Below are 24,428 nucleotides of genomic sequence, written 5' to 3'. Positions count from 1 at the left end.
TATATATATATATATATATATATAAAGACACCTAAATCTTTAATATTTGCAAATCATGTTATCGGCGAGAAAATGAGGAGGGGAAAATTACAAAGTAAAACAATTCTTGCCGAACAATTCAGCATGTAAACACTATTAAAAAGTAACGAAATGAAAAGAAAGAAAAAACATTATATAAACGGCGTTTTATCACAGTTGGCTGTATTTATCTTTTTTTCTACGATAACGGCGGCGACAAATTTATTGACACCCCAATAAGTAGCCTTTATCCTTCTCTTTTTTTTTGCTCATTTATTACTCTTTCTTTCCTCCCGCCTGCCCTCTACTGTTCCAAACTCTCCTCCCTATATTTTTTTTTACCTCTTTCATAGTAGGACTTTTCATTATAATGATATTCATGGTACTATCCTACGATTCTATTTTACTTAGCAGTTACCTCAGGTTTTAAAGGATTTAATTTTTTTCAAATCGTGTACGCCTTCCCTACTTTGTTCTAGGTAACTCTACATAATTGTGTTTACCAGCGAGGGATCTATTTTATAGGGGTTAATAAAGTTTATATATAACTCTCGACGTACTAAATGCATCAATTAACGGCGCAGAAAATTTTCTACAGGCAGAAAAAAAGGAAGCAAATGTAATCTTAGTAAAGAGATGAATATTTTCCACTTCCTCTCCATCACCCCATAGATCCCCGCCAGTATCTTGTCCCACCTGTTCTCCCTGTCACATTCTTCATATCACCGTCTCAGTCTTCCTGGCCTTACATTTACCCTTCCCTATTAATTCTCACTCCCTGTTGTCTTTCATTTTACTTTCAATTCCTCTTCCTTTTACTTCCCCTCGTCTCCCTTCCCTCTTACCCATACCTGGAACCCATAGCTCCCAGCTATTCATTGATTTCCTTTTCTTTTTTTGTTCATTCCCCTTTCTCGTATCATATTTGAGTTTTACAATTAACTTTCAATACACGCTGAATATATATAAAAGGAAATGCAGTTTAAAGGCGTCATTTGTGTTATTCTTTTAATAATGGCACTGTAAATTCTTGGGTTAATTTTTTAGTTACAGGTTTGTTAAAAATCATTAATTTAAAAGTGATTTTGCTAGTCAGCTGCTCAGATTGTTATTAAGGCAGATAACATTTTTTTTTTTTAATAGGATGTTGGGAGGGGGAGACATACCACTTGAACGTCCTTTCTCCTGACAAGTGTAAGAAAATAGTCAAATCATGGTAACCTCTCTTTGTATGTCTACTGTGAAGAGTGCCATGTGGGTGTTGTTAAATAAATAGTTTGGGAAAATGTAACTACAAAAATAGTTGAAGATGAGATTCATAGGGAAAGACTCGAATACAGATCTCTTCTTTGTTTAGAATCATGAAGTTACCGAATACTTTCCGATTGTGTTATATGACATTTTCTCTACAAATCAGTAACCTTAGGAGCAGTTATCGATCTCACAGTGAAAGAGTATGCTGTTATCTTTGCATAAAGCTATTAACCCGATACTTCAGAGAATTACAAAAATATATATCTCTCCTTGTTCCGAAATAATTATTTTAGGCACTTGGGTGTAGCGAAGTGCGGATGCTCACCGTTCACTTACTCCGTGTCGAGTAACATGACTAATAAACTACAAGTAAATGGTGGCCTCAAATCCAAGACACGATTTACTACGCTGAGTGGTAATCGTACTGTATATCCAAATGAGATTTTCCAACTTTGTCCTAAATTTTAAGACCGAGTAGTTTAAACTTGGGCTGCAACCTTCCAGTTGAATGGACAGTCAGTTAGATATATAAACAGCCAGACTAGCACCACCAAAGATTACAGCGCTGCGATATTCAAATGAATGTAGTCTATCATCATCATCATCATTATCATCATTTCGAAAGTATGAGTTGCTTGTCAGTTGCAGCAAATTTTTGGCATCACAAGATGAAGGTTTCCGGTAATGAGAATAATGTGTTCACCCAATTTCTCTCTCTCTCTCTCTCTCTCTCTCTCTCTCTCTCTCTCTCTCTCTCTCTCTCTCTCTCTCTCTCTCTCTCTCTCTCTCTCTCTCTCTCTCTCTCTCTCTCTCTCTCTCTCTCTTCTCTTTAGGCTACTTGGTAGTTCCTTGTCTCTTCCGTCTCTCTCTCTTTTTTCTCGCTCTTGCTCTCCCTCTCCTCTCCAACACAGGCAGTGAGAGACAGCCCCAGTAGTTAAATGCAGGCCGAGTCATTACCCAGTGAAACTGGAAGTTAACATGTTTGATGGTAAAGTTAGAGGCTCTACAGAGGAGGGGGGGGGGAGGTACAGTAAAGGAATGGTGAATGGGAGATAGAAAGAAAATATTAAAGCAGCGCTGGCAGCCAGGGGAAATAAGAGAGGAAAAGGGAAAGAGTGGGAGAGATGAAGGGGAAGAAGAAGAAATTTGCAAGTTGTATTCAAGCTGCTGCCTAAACATATTCTCGTACATGCATTCAACAGAGGACAGATTAACTTTACTGTGAAGGATGTTTATCAGGTTTGTATTAAAAATAGCGCATAGAACAATGGGTAGAAATTATTCATTTTTGATTTTATACTCGTTCTTGAGATAACGAGTTGCATGTTATGATCTTTTACTATAAGAAACCAACAGAAATACATACCATATCAGTTAAAAATTATTTATACACCACAACTACATGTTTGGGATCACACACACACACACCGCAACTCAGCCAGGAGACAGGGCGTGTGTGCTGGGCATTCCCCAGGCCCTGTCTTCCCCCCTTACCTTACTCAAGACAACCACCACCAACCGGGCTACAGCAAGGCCCATAATGAGGAGAGAATCATCAACATCACAACATCATGTTTGGGATGTTACTGTATGGTGCTTGCTCACCAGAAGACGATAATATGAAGTCTACTTCACAAAAGAGCAAGAGTGTGACTAAACGGATTATACTGCTTCCTCAGCTCAACCAGTCATGCAAATAATGTATAAGACAGGAACTGCCAATTTAGCTGGATAGCCTAGACTCTAAAATACCACACGTTTTGAATCTTACTAAATGTGTGCAGTGCGTTAAAGCATGTCTGTCTTTCTGTTTGTCTCTTCGGCTTCCTCCTTCATCTCCTTAGAACTAGTTGGAAATTTATTCTTATAATATAGATGCATGTGTAGGAATAATATACCAATACAAGGAGAACATACGAATATTTATCGTCTGACTGCGTGTGAACAAAACTAGGCTAGATCAGTTTCATTTAGTTAATGGCGACTCATTCAAGACAAAAATGTACGGAAAGGCATTTCACTGGATGGGGGGAGATTTTTTTTTTTTTTCCGTAAAGAAAGAACGAAAGGTTTGAAACCCACAAATATTGTTTTCTATATGAAGAGAGAGAGAGAGAGAGAGAGAGAGAGAGAGAGAGAGAGAGAGAGAGAGAGAGAGAGAGAGAGAGAGAGAAACATTAGTTTCGAGACACGTGAACATGAGTTTAAATGACTGAGGATTATAGGCAGTGGAGGTGAGTTCCAGAGTTGGCCTGTTTCAGTCATGAGCGACTATCGGTTACGTCTTGCAATAACGAACTGAATGGAAAGGCGGTAACAGCGTGCTGACAGACGAACGCTACGTGCTTGCAGTAATGGATGAGCGATGCAAGCAGACTTTTCAGAAGATCAACGACCACTGAAGTAATTTTTTCAGTAGATCAACGATCACTAAAGCAATAATAGTAGAAAGATAAAGATTTTAAAAGTGTGGCGAAGAGAGAGAGAGTAAAGAGAATGAGTAGGGGGATGGGAGTTGATGAGACTAAAAGCCTTTGACACCTACCTGTTTAGAAGCGCTGTATGTGGAAATCTCCCTTTTGACCCACCCATTTTAGAAGAGCTTTATGTGGAAACCACCCCACACATGGGAGTTATGCTCCATACGATGGGGAAGAAAACCCTTGTATAAAGTCAATGGGCTTGCGGTGGCAGAGATGGCATGGAGCCAGCATTGCACACATATTTCCCTGGAAGTAGAATTTGTAAGAGATAATGTGATCGATCCATGATTATTCCAGGGAGAATGAAACCCTAAGGATTGTGAGATGACGAAGAATTGAGTTGTATACTAGTATTGTTGAATATTATACGATGCTCCTGTGGAAAATTTAAGCAGAATGAAAGGTGTAAATACCGAGTTTTTGATGCACTGGAGACAGCAAGACCCCAGCCAAGTCAGAAAGTAGGTGTGCCATAACCTCATCTAGCGACTGCTGAGACTGTACCTGCTGTGTTGATGCTGTGAAAAGCAGATTGAGAGGTGAAGGGTGGAGTCAACAGTGTATGAGTGGATAGGGTTAGATGTGCAGCTCAGATCACTGATGAACAGAAGAGAGAGTTGGGGACAGGACAGAACCCTGTGGAATACCACAACTGAAAGATGTAGGAGAAGATCGGTGGCTGTCGACATCATCAGCTATAGAATGATCACAAAAGGATACTAGAGATGGAACTACGGACAGGATAGTAACCGTAAGAGGACAGTTTGTAAATTGCCATGAAATTACTCGAAGTTGTCTTGATCTCCAAATTATAACTATATTAATCCACATGTAAGAAACAACACAAATATAAATATTAACATATAATAGAGTATCTTGATATATCGAGAAATCACATAATTTATTCACAGTTTTAAAAACAATATTGAAAACCTGATAATGTAATACATAACATATACAGTAATACTAAATATATACAGTGATCCCTTGCCAACCACGGGGTTCACCAACAGTGGAATTCTCTTATGCACGGTAATATATTAGTATACAAAATCACCTACCGAGGGACCTTGGTTCACGTACAAAGGGTCTGCAATTGCCACCACCGGGGGGCAGCAACGTTCTCCCATGCTAGCAGCTTCCCGCCTTCCAGTTCAGTTTGTGTTGTTACCAGGAGCAGATTGGGTAGATGTGCTGTTACAATATCTCTCAGTTTATCACATGTCCTGTTGTTAAGTCAGGTGCAGTGAGGACAAGCATGATGACGAGGACGACAGCGAGGAGAGTCAGAAATTACTCTTGCTAACCTTAGCAAAGGACTACTCACGGCAAACAGTCTTGCTGACTTCTTCATAGAAATTGATCCCTTCATGGAGCGGAGTCTAAAATCCAAGCATGGGATGGACACGTTATCTCCATACAAACAGATGCAGAAAGATCTCCAGAAAAAAGTGAAGCAAGCATCTAGCCTGTGCTACTTCAAGCCATCATCCTAGTAAGCTGATAATGGTCCCAAGCCTTCCACCAGCAGGGCACTCTAGCCAGCTAATAACCTTCGTAATTCTAAAGTTGTACAGTAAATAATTTTCTGCCATACTGTTTATTAGTTTATGATTACATTTAGTACATTGCAATATTGTGCAATGAAGACCAACAAATAGTACATAATTTTCATGTTATATTCATTTTACCATCGGCCATGGTTTCCCGAACCCTATTTTCACCATTGAAAATTAACTTCACCAGCCACGGTTTTCCCAACCACGGTGGTTTTCAGGAACATAACCACCGTGGTTAGCAGGGGCGTATGCAATACTACATGGCCACGAGGATATACGTAAAAATCACTTACGCGAAAATAATTTATATTCTATAGGTGAGTTTTGGGAGAATGTGCTTGGAAATGTTTGTGATGAGTGAGAAAATGCTTTTCTCTAGTGATATCCATGGAAAAGTGGGAAATGTCGGGATGGATGGGGTGGTTGGTGAGTGGGGTCTAACTGAAGTGAATGAAAACAGCAGTGTTTTGGTGGAAATTTGTGTGGGGAAGGGCCTGACAGCAGCCAATACTTTCTTTAGGCCAAAAGTTATCTGACAGTATACATTGCGTGCAATAAAGAAGATTGATGGCAAGTTGGATGAATGGAAGGCAATGATTGCTTATGTGTGTCATTGAGCAAATGAAATATCTGTTGAACCCGACAGTGCATAGAGGTTGAGGAAGAACGTTTGATAGCGGCATAGTACAGTGCAGGATAGATAAAATAGTGCTGCATGAAAAGAGGTAGAGAAAAAGAGGAGGAAGCAAATCGTGCAAATAGAGTAGATTGTTTTAGGAGGTTGCTAAATTGGCCAAATAAAAGAGAAAAGGCGAGGTGCAACTAGCTAGATGTGATCTGGAGCAAATGGAGGAGGTGGAAGGCATGTGTATGATATTCAGATAAGAAAGAAATCTCTGCTGGATATGAAGTAACGTGTGGAGTGAAGAGAAGATGCAAAGAGGAGTAAAGAACTGCGCCGTGGAAGTAGGAAACCAGACGGGCTGTGACATAGATTTAAAAATGACTGGATAAGAAATAGACGAATGGAGGATTCTGATAGATAGTTATATGCAGAAAAGAGAGAGGTGAAATGACTTGCAAGAGTAAGAAGAACATGGATGATGAGTTTGGAAGAAATCCGAGTGTAATTTGGAGGAAATGTAAGAAACTGTTTTGGGCGAACACCAAGAAAGTAAGACAGAGTGATAAAGGAAACTATAGATGATTGAAAGATAAAATGGCACAATGTCGGAATGTAGGGAAGAAAGGTGGGTAGAAAAAGAGATTACTTAAAGAAAATGTTGAATAGTGAGAACGAAAATAGCATAAATATACATGGCTGGAAAATGTCTGGAAGAAGAAGAATGGAGAGTAGGGAGGAACAGATTAGTAGGATGGAAGTTTTTGATGCAAAGAAGAAAGTCAAAATGGTAAAAGCCAGATGAGTTTATGGAGTGTGTGGTGAAGGCATCAGGGAGAAAGAGCAACAGAATGGATATGGAAGATGTGCTTACTGGCCTGGGAGGAAGGTACGTTCCCGATGAATTTAACAATATTTATTCTGTTATATGAAAATGACCGGGTACTACTTGCTGATTCAAAAGAAATCTTTAGTTTGTCTTCGATAATTTATTAACTTACCGTCACAGGTGTAGACTGAAGATAAACGAGGAAGTATGTCTAAAATATGCTTCTTTTGGAAACATAAGACAAACAGAAATAAATTCACTTTACGGACAGTAATATTCCTATTAAGACAGTTGAGTCTTTCCCATACTAAGTGTAGAATAATAGTATGTATAGTGGTTGTAAGTAGAAACTACATGCCCAGGCAAAGAAAGCCATGTCTCGTGCCTTAAAAAAGAGTAGAGGCCTCAATTTACTTACTGACTTTCAGTTGGATTTCTTTGATAGAATGGTAGTATCAGTATAAACATGGGCACGTAACGTTTGGGGTCATGAAAACTCTACGGTTATTGGCCGTTTACACCGAAGGATTTGCAGGTTGATACTATATGTAAAAACTTATACACTGTAGTTACAATATGCAGGTCAAGTTTGGAGACATGAGAATATTTTGATTATTGAGCATTAACACCCAAAGATGTGTAATTGGATTCTACATGTTAACACTAATACATCAGGCAATTTTTTTTTTTCACGTCGTGCTAGGCCGTAAACCAGTTGATCATAGATGCTGAAAGCAGAGTGATTAAACAATCTATCTATCCATTGCCAGAAGCCTTAATCCCGTAAGGGGTGGCCACAAACAAATCGTTTCCATGTCGCCCTGTCCCCCTCCATTTCACTGCCCTGCTCTCAGCTCATGCCCCCCTCTCTCATATACCTCTCCGCTCCATCCCTCCATCTCATCCTCGGCCTCCCCCTCCCACTCCCCCCTCCCTCCACACTTCAACCTAAAGAATGATAACGTAGTGCAACAGGTGCTCCATAATTTGTTTTAAAAATGAGCATAAACATACATTCCTGCATTCTTGAAAATCGGGTATAGTTTTTCCTCTACAGTATAGTACAAAGCAAATGGAAAAAATTGAATGACAATAATAGTGGTAAAGGTTTTCTTAGCATAATAAAATAAAATATAAGGTAGGATTTTTTTTTTTTTTTTTTTTTTGGGGGGGGGGAAGAGTAGGGAAACAACAGAGATGAACAAAGTATCCTTAAGAAGGAAAAAAGTTTTGTACACGGGGTTTCAAAAAGGAGTGAATGGATTTCAAACATGTAATTTTTTTTTTTTCTGGCCAACACCATATTTCTCTCCAGGCTTTGATGAGGAGATTGTGATATTTACCATAATGCACCCAGCTGAGGGCAGAATTTTTTTTTTCTGGGTTCTTAGTGTGCTGTGTTCATGGTAATGGATATTATAATGCAAAACTATAAAAATTTCTTCTGCAATGAAGATGATATCTTATTTTAACGCAGTACAGAAAAAAACAAAAAAGACTATTCCAGGTCAGGCTAGTGCTTGGGCCTTAAAGAAACATCTAAGATGTAGAAAAGACCAGGCGGAGAAAGTAATGGGCATTTAGAAAAGACGGGGAAGCAAACGTAGAGGGGAAGAGAGGGGATGAAGGGATGCTGATGCTATGTAAATGTGGGTAAGGCTAAAGCTTTTTGGCATTGGAAGAAAGGAATTCCAGAGAACGGGGACATCAAAATGTAAATCGAAGGGATATTAGAGGATGTAAAGGAGAAATGTAAAGGTTAAGAGGGTGTAAAATGAGGTGAGGATGGAAGTTTCAGAGTGGAAGGGAGAGCAAAGAGTGACGGGATGTGTGCAACGAAAAGGAGAATAAAAAGGTTTCGTGTGTGTGTGTGTGTGTGTGTTTGTGTGTGTGTGTGTGTGTGTGTGTGTGTGTGTGTGTGTGTGAGAGAGAGAGAGAGAGAGAGAATTGAACGTCTAGCTTATTGCGGATAAAATGGTTTCATTATACAGTATAAGTTAAAAATGTAATCTTGCCTAGTCTGAAGTGTTTCATAAGGTAACTTTAGACTTGCACACTTCCATACCTGAAGGTGTAAAACGTGTTTGTGCAAGCAAGCTTGGCAATATTGTTATTTTAGCTAATAACAAACTGCTTCACTTGCCTGATAGTAGGGCACACTATGAAACGATGCATCTAAGATTAACGATGAGGAATCACTGAAATTACGTAGGAGCATGAAGAAACGAAGACGCAAACTGAAAAGAAAAATGTGGTGCGATATCGAGTAATTATAAGTAAGAGTAGACTAGAGGCCTCCCCAAAGTGGGAATCACACCAACCGCGAGTCGACACATATCTAGCGCGGCTAAGAATATGACCTGGACGTTGACCTACTTTCACCAATTTCGAACTCGCAGAAGTTTTACACCCCTATTACACACTTGTAAAATGCTGGTGGAGATGGCTGCAGTTTCGTCATCAACTACTAGTACTAGTACTGTTCGTTCTGCCCATTTATCTGTCCATGTAGGTGGTGGCGACCATCATCCACTCATTGATGTAGTGCTGCCTACTTTTTCCTTTGCCTTTATCATTCTTTTTCCGTGCCTACCCTCCTCTCTCCCTATTTCTCCCATCTTTCCTGTCACTTCTTATTGTTTTCCTTTCCTTTACAGGTGGCTTTACATTGAGTGACAAGCCAAATGGTTTCCTGTAAGCCAAGAAACAATTTACAACGTTGGGTGGTAACCATATAACCAAACCATACGTCCTCCCTACGTGTCAACAAGTGGGTTGGTGGAGGGTTAGTGCTCCTCTCCGTAAAACAAATAACTCAGAGTCAAATGGCCCGCCCTTACGGGATTATGGCGTCTGGCAATAGATAGATAGATAGATAAATTTAGCTTATATCCCTAATACAGTGACGATTATCTGTCTTGTTTTTGGTCAATCAAGCTCACCTAAAGGAGAATTTTTGACTGGAGGGAATAAACATAATCTTCATAAACCTCGTCTCTGTTACAAGTCACTCCTAAACTAGGACGGATTGTTTGGCCGTGCTCAAAAAAACATAGTATGTCATCGGAGTGATGAGTTAATTTCCAGTTTCTCTGAGCTGTAACCAGTGACCAGGATTCAAATAGCTTTTGTTTTTGTTCTTAAAAATATACTGTGAGAATGATGTACATCCGTAGCATTGTCTTACTGGGCCACTTAAGTACATGTACTTATTTACAAATGGAATAATTTATCGGAAAAGTAAGGCTGACGAACTATACTACAACTATTGTTAGTTTAGTTTTACCAGACAATGATGTGCAACAAGTTTTCTGCTAAGTATATATATGGCAAAGAAAGCGGCTGAGGAGACGAAGGGGAAGACAGGAGGAAGCAGCTCCTGTGAGAAGAGTGGAGAAATTGCAAGATAGTGAGAAAAGGACAGAGTATAAGAGCATAGTGGAAGAAAGATTGGGAAGGTATGAGCTAGAGCAGATGGAAGAGGTGGAAGACGTATGTAAGATATTCACGGAAGAGATAAGCGCAGCGTGTGAGGCGGTTTGTGGAGTGAGGAGGAGATGCAAGGGTGTGCAAGGGACAGCATGGTGGAATGATGAGGTGAAACGAGCTGTGGAACAAAAGAAGAAGGCATATGGTGAATGGTTGGCGAGTAGAGGTAGGGGAGAAGATGAGAGAGAGAAGAGAGAGGTATATGTGAGCAGGAGAATGGAGGTTAAGAGACTGGTGAAGGAGAGTAAGAAGAAAGTGGATGAAGAGTTTGGGAGGAATCTGAGTGTGAAATGGAGGGAGAGTAAGAAATTGTTTTGGAAGGAGGTAAAGAAAGTAAGGCAGTGTGAAAGGGGAAATAGTAGGGGAGTGAAAGATAGGAATAATAGATTGTTGGTGGAGAAGAGAGAGAAATTGAGGAGATGGAAGGAGCACTTTGAGGATTTGTTGAATGTAGAGAGTGAGAGCAGTGTGAGTATAAGTGGTTGGGGAATGGCTGGGAGAAGAAGAGATGAGAGGAGGGAGGAAGAGATCAGTAGGTCGGAAGTAGTGGAAGCGATGAAGAAGATTAAGCTGGGAAAGGCCCCAGGAATTGATGGAGTGTGTGGTGAAATGCTTAGGTATGGGGGTGAGATTGTTGTGGAGTGGATATGGAAGTTGTGTAGATTGGCTTGGGAAGAGGGAAGGGTTCCAGAGGACTGGAAATCAGGTATAATTGTTCCTCTGTACAAAGGAAAAGGGGAGAGAGAAGTATGTGGTAACCATAGGGGTATTTGCCTTCTTAGTGTGACTGGTAAAATATATGGTAGAATACTCATTGATAGGGTTAGGCATATGACAGAGGTGCTAGTTGGAGAAGAACAAGGGGGATTTAGGAAGGGAAAAGGGTGTGTAGATCAGATATTTGTTCTAAGATGTTTAGTGGAGAAGTATCTAGAGAAGGGAAGGAAAGTGCACGCTGCCTTCATGGACTTGGAGAAAGCTTATGACAGAATAGATAGGCAAGGTATGTGGAAGGTATTAAGAATATATGGAGTGGAGGGGAAATTGTTGAATGCTGTGAAGAGTATGTACGAGGGAGCTAGGGCTACGGTACGAGTGGATGGTGAGCTGAGTGAGTTCTTTGATCTCAATGTGGGACTGAAACAGGGGTGTGTGAAGTCTCCATGGCTGTTTAATATATATATGGATGGGGTTGTAAAGGAGGTGCAGGGTAGGGCAGTGGATGTGGGGGTGGCCCTAATGAATGAGGGTGAGATTTGGAAGCTTCCGGTGTTGCTGTTTGCTGATGATACAGTATTGTTGAGTGAAGATGAATGGGAGTTGCAAGGTTTGGTGAATGAATTTGGGACAGTGTGTAGGGGGAGGAAGCTGAAAGTTAATGTAAACAAAAGTAAAGTTATGGTGTTTGAGAGGAATGAAGTCACAGAGTGTGCAGTGAGGTTGGATGGTGAGGATATGGAGAATGTGAGTGCATTCAAGTACTTGGGTAGTGTGATGAGTAAGGATGGAACTTTGGGGGATGAAGTACGTGAAAGGGTACAGCAGGGAAGAAAGGTTGTTGGTACACTGAAAGCAGTGATGAGAAATAGGGAGGTGAGTATGGAAGTTAAGAAGGCACTGCATGATGGTATTGTGATCCCTACCCTGACATATGGAAGAGAGGCGTGGACCTTGCAAGAGGGGAACAAGTCAAGAGTGAGAGCAGTGGAAATGAGTTACTTGAGAGGAGCATGTGGAGTGACGTGGAGGGACAGGTTGACGAATGAAGAAGTGAAGGAACGTTGTGGGGTAGATGTGGATGTGGTTGAAAAGATTAGGAGAAATACACTGAGGTGGTTTGGACATGTGGAGAGAATGGAGAGTGAAAGACTGACTAAGAGGGTGTATGTAGGTGAGGTGGAGGGAGGGAGAGGGAGGGGTAGACCGAGGATGAGGTGGAGGGATGGAGTTGAGAGGTATATGAGGGAGGGGGGGGTGAGTTGGGGGGAGGGGAGTCAAATGGTGGGTGACAGAGTGACTTGGAGGCGTTTTGTCTGCGGCCACCCTTTGCGGGATTAGGGCGTCGGGCTATAGATAGATAGATAGATATATATGGCAAAGTGTAATCACATTGCAAGATATATCTGACCAGTAACCAAGGAGACTCATTCATAATAACTAAATCCGATCAGATTTCGTGCAACCATGACGACATGTTCATGTTCTGAGTGGTCCAATTCTGACAGATGAAAACAAACCGGGCATAGCGCTGTACTGTACTGCCTGTAAAACGATTTAAAAATAAAAATAATATCTAAAATAATATAAAATGGTTTATGAGCGACCTTAAAAAATTATTACCTTTTACGCGTGAGCACCACTATTATTGGCACTGTAGCACGATCCTCTCAGTGATCATTCTCCGTCTCCCTCAGATCCACCCAGGCTACTCGCTCCCTCTCCTGCATTGGAAAACAGATGCACGGCCAGATAATGACCGTAATTACCATCCTGAACTACGTCTTAATATCGTATCATTACTGGCTTCCTCTCGTATATATTACTAATATATTACTTTCATATTTCCTCCTCCTCTACCAGAGAGGGCGTTTAACTTTCCTCACAAAGTATAATTTTTCTTTCCGTTTCGTCTTGCATAGTTATAAATTTTATTCTCTTCCGCGTCCAATACTTAACATTTTTTATTAAAGTTCATTCATTCATTGCCAGACGCCACGTATCCCAGACGGGGTGGCCAACGGCTTAGAGTTAATTGTTTTACAGGGAGGGGCACTAATCCTCCATCAACCCCACTTGACACGTAGGGATGCCAACAGCATCTGGTGTTCCCAGGCGGTCACCCATCCAAGTACTAACCAGACCCAACGTTGCTTAACTTCGCTGATCGGATGGGAAGCGGTGTACTCAACGTGGTATGGCCGTTGGCTGAGCTTAATGTCTTTTCCATTAGTCTGTGTTATGTAATTATTACTGTAGGGTTGGTATAATGCATCAAGTTTTAATGAATAAGCGTATTGCACATTTTTCTTTCCTGAATTCTTCATGATGCAGTATGATTGCTACACATTTTTGCATGAATCCTTTTTTTTTTTTTTTTTTTTTTGTCTGCTTATGTTTGCTTTTTTTTTTCTGTTCTCGGGTGGCATTTATTTTTCTTCCATTTTCTTCTGTTTCTTTTTCTTTCCTTTTTTTTTTTTTTTTCAGCTACTCACTGATTACAGTTTTCCAACATTTTCCTTCCTCGTGTATTTTATAATGTAGTATGATATATTAGTCTGTGATCGTCATTCTGGACTTATAACTTGTTAAAATCGAATAATTTATCCCTCCAAAGGGAATGTGTGTGTGTGTGTGTGTGTGTGTGTGTGTAGTGCAGCCAAAACTGGAAAACGAAACCTTGGCTTGATGGTTCGATTTCGGTCCCAGATGAGCTAGTTTCAATTTCATGTTGAATGCACTTTTCTAAGGGATGTTTTGGTCTCCAATAGTTGTCATATTCGGTGTTATATTACATGCACGTTGAAGAGACGGTGCCCGTGGCGTTTCATACGACTTTGCAGAGAGAGAGAGAGCGAGAGAGAGAAAGCGAGAGATTCTAGCACTCAAATCGCCATTTCTACCTTGTTTCTTTGATCCCGAATTTCTTCCCTCCATCTTGATTCATAATCCAGTATTCCTCATTGTTTCCAACATTCCAGAACGTTTTACCTTCCACCTTAAAATTGTTTTCAACATCCTTACCCTCTTCCCTGAATCCAATCCCTTTTCCTTTCTTCCCTGTCCTCTCGTCTCCATCCCAACTCTCTCCTCTTTAACCTAACCCTCTTCCCTTCATCCTAATACCTTTCCTTCTGTCTAAACCCACTTCCCTCCATCGTCACCTTCTTCCCTCCATCCAAACCTTATCCCTCCAATCTAACTCTCTTCCTTCGTACTAATAATCTTCCCTCAATCCAAACCCTCTTTCCTTCATCCCTACCCTCTCTTCTCCATCCCAACCTTCTTAGATAATTCATAGTCCCCTTCTTTTTATCCTAACCCATTTTCCTTAATCCTAATCCTCTTCCTTCCATCCTCATAATTTTTCCTTCACCCAAGCACACCTTCCTATATCCCTTCTTTCCTCCATTTTCATCACAGCTCGCACTCCCTCTCTCAGCTTCTCCATCCTAACACTTTCCTCTTTTGCTATCAAGTTTCATTTGCTTCCACATATTATTTTTTTTTTTGTATCTAGCACTTCGTTCTTCCCTTCCTATCTCTCCTACGCACGTTCTTTTATCCTTCGTACCTGTTATTTTTCTCCCCCCCACCCGCTTTGTTTCTTTTATACATTAATATTTTCCTTTTTTTTTTTTTTCAGTCTCCTTCCCTTCGATTAGTCCCCATATTCCTTCCTGCTTCGTTCTTATAATTATTATTTTATATGTCAGATTCTGGCAATCGACTTAATAGCCCGTTCTCTGAGGTCCAGCAGACTTCTTACCTACAGTACTTCACCTTAAAAAACACACCTTCGGGGCTAATATTCATTAGCCATACTGAATACATGCTAGAGCAGTTTCGTACACGACTGATGTATTGGTATTTGCGGGGCAGTTTTTACGATATGGCAGCAGGTCGTAGGAAGATCCTAGGTCAAGATTCTATTCTCTTGACCTAGGGAAGCTCAGTAAAGTATGCTTTAACGTAATTCAGATCCTTAAGGTGTTCCCTGTTCCATTCGGGATTTGAACCCGGGTTCACTGGGACTTCAGGGCACCTCTCGACCGCATCGGTCACCACCTCCGTCTTCAACTTTTCTTCCCTTCCAGCAATTTTAAATCACACACCACATAAACTTACAGCAGCAGTGAGGTGGTTTGGTTTTTAATGGTGTGATTTATTCGTTACTCACAGAATCAGAAGTGAACAGCACAACAACACAGACAAACAGAGAAACAACCAAGGGAAGAGCAATAGATTCAGTGAACTGCACACAGGCCAACAAAATACATTTTTAGTTAGTTGCCCAGGATGTTTGAACGAACTTAGGTGTTTTGGGGGTGCTGAATACAAAAATGTTCTTGTAGTATTGGTCCAGTTTTCGTGATAATGGATTTTCCTCAAATTATGATTTTACCCCAATAAGTGGGTGTGTCCTGATTTGAAATCAGAAAGGCAACCTGTGCCACACAGCGAAGACGTTCCACGAACATTGTTTACCTCACAGCCTGACCTTCCATTCTCAGATTTGGATGAAATGCTTTACTTGGGGTGTAGCACAGTTGGTAGCAGTGGAAGTGACTATGAAGGAAGCTTTATAACATCTAAGCAGTTCTCTCAAGGAGAGTTCAATGATCTTATGCTAAACCTCAATCTGTCGAAGTAAGCATCTGAACTTTTAGCATCCAGGCTAAAAGAAACGAACTGTCTAAAGCCGGAAACTAAAACAACAGCTTATCGGACAAGAGAGGAGGCACTTCTTCCTTACTTAAGCCAAGATGAAGGACTTGTAGACTGCAATGACATCCCTAGACTTCTCCAAATGGGAATACCGGAATATCGACCAGAAGATTGGCGGCTTTTTAAAGAGAGCGCCACCAGAAACTTGAAATGTGCTTTATTGCACAATGGTAACCGCTATGCATCTCTTCCAATTGCTCACTCAACAAAACTTAAAGAATATGAAAATACCAAAATGATCTTGCAGAAGCTCTGTAATCGTGAGCTCCCGTGGTGTATTTGAGTTGACCTAAAGATGGTGAACTTCTCGCTTGGGCAGCAAAGTGGATTAACAAAGTACTCTTGTTTCATATGCTTCTGGGATAGTAGTGTACAGCAAGATCATTGGAAAAAGGTGACATGGCATTCGCGGGAGAACATGACTGTAGGTGCAGCGAACATCATTAACGAGCCATTGATTGACAGAAAAAGTCATTCTCCCACCACTTCATGTCAATCTCGGACCGATGAAGCAATTTGCAAAGGCCTTGGACAAAGATGGCGATTGTTTTAAATAGCCTACATTTGTAGATCGTTGCATGGACTGAGTTTTGAAAAACTAAAAGCAGGACTCTTTGATGACTCTAAGATTCATAATCTCATCAAAGATTCGAATTTCACAAAATTTATGAATGACGTTGAAGCATCTCTCAGTTGTGAAGAACTTCTTGGGTAACCACAAAGCAGACAATTATGAAGAATTTGTGCAAAAGATGCATAATAACTTTAAAAAATTAGGTGCTAATATGAGCATAAAAGTACACTTTCTCCACAGACACTTGAACAGATTTCCACAGAATCTTAGTAATTTTCGTGAGGAACAAGGGGTGAGGTTTCATCAGGATATAAAGGTGATGGAGGAAAGGTATCAAGGCAGATGGGAAAGACACACATTATATATTTTTATGTGTCCGACGCTGGTCATTGGCTTCACAGCCTGCTTTCAAGGCCGAGTACTTCTACATGCCATACACCCCTGCATGTCACATGATGGCAGACTGTTGCTGGAGCCTCCAACGTGATTGTCTTGATGACCGACACAAAAGAAAATCGTACAAACAGCGTTTTTCTATGCATTACTGGTGATTTTCTAAATCAGCTTGCTTTGTTTTTGTTATTGTACTCAATACAACGCCATTAGGAATTTCATGTGTTTACTTTTATTTGATCTGAAACAGTTTCCATGTGATTTGTGGGTATACAACGCCTGACCATTTTTTGTTGTTCTTGTTTTTTCAATAAGGTCCTGAAACTTTATGGTAAAAATGAACGTAAAATCAATTCTTGCATTATATCTGAAATCAGTTAGATGGCCAGTACCAAAAAATTAAATTAGAAACAAACATATATAGGGTATGTGAAAATGACAGGGGCTCTAAACTCTGAGCGAACTGAATTCTCATATTTGGTGGTATCCATTATCTCATAAATCAGAGCCAATCTGGCAAAAGGGATACCATGTTCGGAATCAGTGCCCAAAGTTACCCTAACATCGCTCTAATATCATTGGCAATAATATTAATGTTGGCCAGTGTTGTGGATGGGATATCACAGAGATGGCCAATGCCTGAGGGAGGCAGGGAGTTTGTGTAATCGGTGAACTCAGTGGAGTAGATTGGGTGACAGACACTATAACTGGATTGCTTTTACCTGACGGAAATGGACCACTGCAACAATATGAATACCTATTTTTTTTTTTTAATGCAAGAAAGAAGGAACAAAAGGCCAGGAGCCCGCAACCCGTTCCTTCCTAGAAAAAACGAAAACAATACAAAAGAGAGCCAAATTCAAGATCCGTTCATTTCGAGATGCCTGGACACACTGCGTTTGAAAGACCGGAGATCATAGGAAGTAGGAAATACAGAAAGAGGGAGACAGTTTCAGAGTTGACCTGTTGCATAAATGAAGGACTGGGAGTAACGGTTAAATCTTGCATTAGAGAGTTGGAAAGAAAAAGGATGAGAGTTTGTTGCCAGATGGGTGCTACGCACCCGTCGTAGAGGTGGAGGGATCCAAGCGACAGTTCTGAGGAGCAATGACCATGGAAGTAACGATAGAAAAGACATAAAGATGCAACAGTGCGGCGAAGAGACAGAGGCTGAAGGGACCCAGTAAGAGAAGGAGAGTTGATAAGACGAAAAGCCTTTGACTCCACCCTATTGAGAAGAGCTATATGTGCGGAGCCTCCCCACACATAGGAGTTCTACTCTAAACAGGGGCGAATAAAACCTGAGTATAAAATCAACAACTGTGCCGAGGTAAAGAAGGTACGGAGTTGGCTAAGCACACCTAATCTCTTGGAAGCAGATTTTACAAGAGATGCTATAAGATCTTCCCAAGATAAGTCTCGAATGAATGAAACCCCAAGCATGTTCAAGGATGATGCAGGATTAGGCTGAATATTATTAAACATTAGTGGGTATTCCTGTGGAAGATTGTGTCAGGTTGATAGGTGTAAGAACTGAGTTTTTGATTCATTAAAAACAAGATGATTTTTACCCCAGTCAGAGATATGAGCCAAGTCAGACATTAGGTGTGCCATAGCCTCATCCCTTGTTTGCTGAAGTACCTGCTGAGATGGACGTTGCGGGAACCACATGGAAAAGTGAAGAGTGGAATCATCAGCATACGAGTGGATAGGGTTCGATGTACAACTTAGGAGGTCATTGATGAATAAAAGGAAGAGGGTTGATGATAGGACAGAACCCTGAGGAACACCACTGTTGATAGATCTAGGAGCAGAACGATGGCCGTCAACAACAGAAGCTATAGAACGACCAGAAAGGAACCTATAGATGAAGGAACAGCTAGAAAGATAGAAACTGTAAGAGGGTAGTTTGGAAATTAAAGATTCATGCCAGACTTGATCGAAAGCCTTTGAGATGTCAAGTGCGATGGCAAAGCTTTCTCCAAAGTCCCGAAAGGAGGATGACCAGGAGTCTGAAATGCAGGTGAGAAGATCGCCAGTGGAGCGCCCTTGACGGAACCCATACTGACAATCAGAATGAAGGTTGTGATAAGAAGGATGCTTTAAAATTGTTCTGCTACGAATTGATTCGAGAACTTTTGAGACACAGGATGTTAAAGCAATTGGACGATAGTTACAGGTTTGGGAATGGTCACCCCTCTTTGGGACTGGCTGAATGAGACCAAACTTCCAGCGAGAAGGAAAGGTACAAGTTGATAGACAAAGGCAAAAGAGTTTACCTGGGCAGGGTGTAAGCACTGAAGCACAGTTCTTGAGGACAACAGGAGGGACTCCATTAGGCCCATATGCCTTGTTACTATTGAGGCCAATGATGGCAGAAAACACATCAGCTGAAGAATTTTTAATGTCAGCCAGGAGGAAGCCTGAGGGGGGGAAGTGATGGAGGAACAGCACTGGAATCGTATAAGATGGAATTGGAGGAGAAAGTCTGAGTGAAGAGATCTGCTTTATCAGTAGAAGAAATAACAACAGAGCCATCAGAATAGAAAAGAGGAGGGAAGGGTGATGAGGTAAAGTTGTTAGAAAGGTTTTTGGCAAGGTACCAGAAGGAGCGCGAAGAATTCGAGTTGGAGAGTTGAGAGCATTTGGTATGGATAAAATTATTTTTAGCAGAATGAAGAACAGCCTTAGCGTGATTCCGGGCAGAAACAAAAACAAGATGTGATTCAGGGGTGGGTTGGCTTCGGTACCCTTTATAGGCCCTCTCCTTGTTGCGGACAGCATTAGAACAAGCGTGACTAAACCAAAGCTTTCTTGCATTAGTCTAAGGATATGAGATGGGAATGTATGCTTCCATGCCCGAGAGAATAAGCTCCGTAATGCGCTAGGCACACTCAGATGGCTCCCGACCATGGAAGCAATAATCATTCCATGGAAAATCAAAGAAGTACTGCCTGAGGGTCTCCCAATCGGCAGCCCCAAAGTGCCACAGACGACGTTTCTTTAGGGGGTCCACAGGCTGTACTGGAGCGATAGGACAGGTTCAGGTAATAAGGTTGCGATCAGAGGAGCCCAACAGAGAGGAAAGATTAACGGTGTAAGCAGAAGGATCAGTTGTAGGGAAGAGGTCAAGTATGTTGGAGCTCTCTCCAAGGCAGTCAGGGATACGGGTAGGGTGCTGTACAAGCTGCTCTAGGTCATTAAGGATAGAAAAGGTGTAGGTTTGTTCACCAGGTGGATCAGTGACAGGAGAGGAGATCCAAAGGTGGTGTTGAACATTGAAATCTCCTAGAATGGAGAGAAAGGAGAGAAAGGAGAAATGGATAGAATGTGTTCCATCGTAGAAGTAAGATAGTCAAAGAATTTTTCATAGTAGAATTAGGAGATAAGTAAACAGCACAGATATATTTAGTCAGAGAATGACATGAAAGCCGAAGCTAGAGAGTAGAGAATTCAGAAGAATCAAGTTCAGGAACACGAGAGCAAGATAAATCATTGCGTACATTATACACAACAGCCACCTTTGGCTTTGAAATGAGTATAGAGAAAGTAGGAACATACAAGAAAGGGTTTGCTGTCGGTTGCCTCAGACAGCTGAGTCTCTATCAAGAAGAGAAGTTGAGGTTTAGATGAGGAGAGGTGGTGTTCGACAGAGAGAAAGTTAGAGGAAAGGCCGCAAATGTTGCAGAAATAAAGAAGTGAGTCAGGAAGTGGTTCCAGGCATCTCTCTGAGTTGTCACCGGGAGAGGGGCGCATGGTGGGGGAATTTATGGTCCCCCCTCCCTGGGGACTCTGAGGCATGATTCATTAGTGCCATTATCCATCTTTATAATTTGAAAAGGTAGTGTAGTGTGTGCTGCGCATGGAGTTTGATATTTACACTGGAGAAACTTGTATTGGAGAGCATGCTAGCCTCTGTGTTACTGAAGAACTGAAAAAGTTCAGCAAAAGGGGATGGTCAGGAATTAATCCTGAGGGCTGATGAAACGGGAGCTCCAGCTCTCCCTGTCATTAGCTTTCCACCCACCTTGGGAGTACTGCCCTGCTCGACTGGTTCTACAGTCTACTTCTCACAAAATGTTCCCACTTGATAAACATTTCTAAACCCATTATTTTATTCCCTTATCCTACCACCTGTAATTTCTCATCCCCACCTCTTTTAACTTAACCTTTCTCTTTCTCTTTTGCCCCCATCTTTCCCTTTCTCCTCCTTCCTTCTCTCTTTTTGGGTATTCCCCTTCATGCCTGTCCCTCCCTTACTCTTACACACCATCTCTTTATATTTTCCTCCCAAGCTATATCTTTCTTCCAAGCGCCAAAGCTCCCTGTGTTTCTTATTCTCTTCGCCGTTTACTATAACAAAACCTCAATATCTATACCAATGCAATAACAGTAAGAAAGCTTTTCCGGCCCTTCGGACCGTGGCACCCTTGCTCCTGTGGAGGGCTTTCGGGTTTCGCCCTCGTACCCCGACTTGGAGTAGATACTTACTGAGACTTGCAAGTCAAGAGCTGCCACTATGCTGTTTCTTTTACATCTAATTATGTATTGTATGAAAAGACAAAACGCTTCAGTTATTTCTTTTTAAGTTCAAAGTATTTTATGCCTTTATAAATGATGTACTTATGGGGATTTTTTTTTTTCTACCGAAATGAACGCTTCAGAGCACCGAAATCGAAAATTGCGTAATAATTGTCTACATGTTTACTTAATCTCTAACGGCTGGTTTGAAGCAGGCATGCTAACTTCAGCAAGGATCAGCCACTTATTGTAATCCAATGGGGACACAGAACAGCTTGAAACTGGCCACCAAGTGAAACCCACTGATGGGATTTCGTTTGCCTCCTACTGGGAACCAAGTGGCTGTAGTATCCGAGTTCCATCGGATTTTAATAATCAGTGTGATCAGTTTCAGAGTTTTTGTGCACACACACACACACACACACACACACACACACACACACACACACACACACACGCCACCCAGATCAAACACATGGGAAAGAGACGAATATGAGGACCTGGCAGAGAGTACAATTCAGAGTTTAAGATCATTACTACATAAAATGGAAGAGAAATCAGAAAGAATTATGCTAACTGGAGATTTTAATACAAATATAAATTGGAATACTCTAGATATAATTAGCCAAAAAAGCTGTTGGGACCAAAAGCTCCTGGATCTCGTGCAAGAGTTTTTCCTAATGCAACATGTGAGGGAAACCACCAGAAAAAGAGGACTCGATGTACCTTCAGTGCTAGATCTAATATTTACTGGGCAAGAAAATGATATTGGCAGTTTAATATATCACCCTCCACTCGGCAAAAGCGATCATGCAGTAATAAATTACAACTTCAGGATAGCATATGACATAGTTAACAGCAATGAAAGTTACAAAAAGAGCCTAAACTCTAAAAAGGGAAATTATCAAGACCTAAAGAAGTACTTCTTAGAAGTTGATTGGGAAAATGAGCTTAGAGGACAAGATTTAAATGCTGTACATAAAAAATTATGTGAATTTTATGAAATAGGAGTCCAGAAGTACATCCCACAGCACAAAGAAGCAGATAAGAAAATACAGAAATGGTTCAATACAGAATGTAAAAAATCAAAAGAAAGAAGAGATTTGTTGTGGAATAGATACAGAAGACACAATAGTGAAAGGGCTTATAATAATTACAAACAGGCAAGAAACGATTATACAAGAATAAGGAGGGAAGCCCAAAAACAGTTTGAGGAGGATATAATAAATAAAATTATTGATCAACCAAAGCTGTTTTACAGCTACATCAGAAGCAAAACCAAAGTAAAAGATATAATACAATCCATTACGGACGAGGGAATCACTTATACACAAGAGAAAGATATTTGTGAAGCACTAAATAAGAATTTCCAATTAGCTTTTACAAAAAAAAAAATTTTTGAGAGGGACTATGTGGAACATGCATGTCCACACATACTACCAGATATACAAATAGCAGAAAAAGTAATACAGGAGGAGTTAAGTAAATTAGACAGAGGAAAAGCAAGTGGTCCTGATGAAATTTCATGTTGGGTACTACGAGAATGTGCAAAGGAGTTAAGTAAACCATTATTTTTAATTTTCAAGAAATCCTTGAGTCAAGGTAAACTACCTGATATTTGGAAGAAAGCAAATATTGTCCCCTTATTCAAGAAAGGAAATAGACAAAATCCACTCAACTACCGACCAGTATCACTGACCAGTGTTGTAAGCAAGGTATTAGAAAAGCTTATAAGAAAAGCTTGAGTAAATCATCTAGAAGAACACAGTATGATAACAGAAAGATAGTTTGGTTTCAGAAAAGGAAAGTCATATGTAACTAATCTGTTGAACTACTATGACAGAGTAACAAACACAATACAGGAAAGAGAAGGATGGGTGGACAGTATCTATTTAGATTTCAAGAAAGCTTTTGACACAGTACCACACCAAAGACTTTTATGGAAACTGTACCATCAAGGAGGAATTCGAGGCAAACTGTTTTGTTGGATGCAAGATTTTCTCATAAAAAGAGAAATGAGAACAGTACTAAGAGGAAACTACTCATCATGGAAAGAAGTGACTAGTGGAGTACCACAGGGTTCAGTGCTGACACCAATCATGTTTTTAGTGTATATAAATGATATAAACAATAACACTGGAAATGAGAGCTATCTGAATATGTTTGCAGATGATGCAAAAATACAAAGGAGAATTACTAACACAGACTCTTGTAAAGAGCTACAAGAAGAATTAAATAAACTTCATGAATGGAGTAATACATGGCAAATGGAATTCAATGTGGACAAGTGTCATGTAATCAAGTTTGGTAAAAGTGGAAAAAGACCTGATTGGGATTATAAGTTAGGAAATAAAACCCTATACACATCAGAAAGAGAGAAGGACCTAGGTGTGATTATCAATAACAGACTATCTCCGGCTGACCACATCAGCGAGAAGGTACGGAACATGTATACACTGCTTGCAAATAGGAGAATAGCATTCACATACATAAATGAAGACATGCTAAGAAGGATAATAACATCATTCATTAGACCAACCCTGGAATATGCATCAGTAGTATGGAGTCCTCATCTCAAAAAACACATAGACAAGATTGAAAAAGTTCAGAGGGCCGCTACAAGATGGATACCAAGCTTAAGAGACCTAAGCTACGAAGAAAGACTAAATAAACTGAATCTACCAACACTACAGGAGAGAAGGAAAAGAGGTGACATGATAATGCTATATAAGCGCATATCAGGGAAGGAGAAAATAGACATAAATGATTACTTAACATATGGAGAAGCATCAGCAAGAGGACACTGCAAAAAACTGCGTAAGAAGAGAGGTGATAAAGACGTAAGGAAATTCAGTTTCCCAAACAGAGCAATTGATCGATGGAATGCACTACCGAATGAAATAGTGTGTGCCAAAACAATTCACAAATTTAAGGATATGTACGATAAATATGGTTTAAGACACGGGACAGTACGAGCTTGACTCATTCCTGTATAGATACAATTAGGTAAGAACAATTAGGTAAGACCACACACACACACACACACACACACACACACACACACACACACACGCGCAAAGTGAGAAACTTGTTATTAAGAAAATCAAGGATACGATGCTTTTTTTGTTTGTTTGACTGGATGAATCTATAGGCCGAGAGTCTAGCATTCTTAAGTGATGAGAGGAGGGGAAGGGGGAAAAAGGCAGCGGCAGATGTTGAATGAGCTGCATGTAAAAAGGAG

General features: G+C 40.6%; 1 non-coding gene across 1 annotated transcript; it reads right to left on the bottom strand.

Annotated features, from left to right (window-relative positions):
* Positions 1-13,061: 13,061 nt before the first annotated feature.
* On the bottom strand, positions 13,062-13,180 carry LOC145407279 (5S ribosomal RNA). The gene has a single exon (XR_013898677.1). It is a non-coding gene; the product is annotated as a 5S ribosomal RNA (ribosomal RNA).
* Between the last annotated feature and the right edge of the window lie 11,248 nt (positions 13,181-24,428).

The sequence above is a fragment of the Coenobita brevimanus genome, chromosome 72, assembly GCF_032717465.1.
Source record: "Coenobita brevimanus isolate Jiangsu-jjx chromosome 72, ASM3271746v2, whole genome shotgun sequence".
NCBI classification, from domain to species: domain Eukaryota; kingdom Metazoa; phylum Arthropoda; class Malacostraca; order Decapoda; family Coenobitidae; genus Coenobita; species Coenobita brevimanus.
This window is presented reverse-complemented; position numbering and strand designations above follow the sequence as displayed.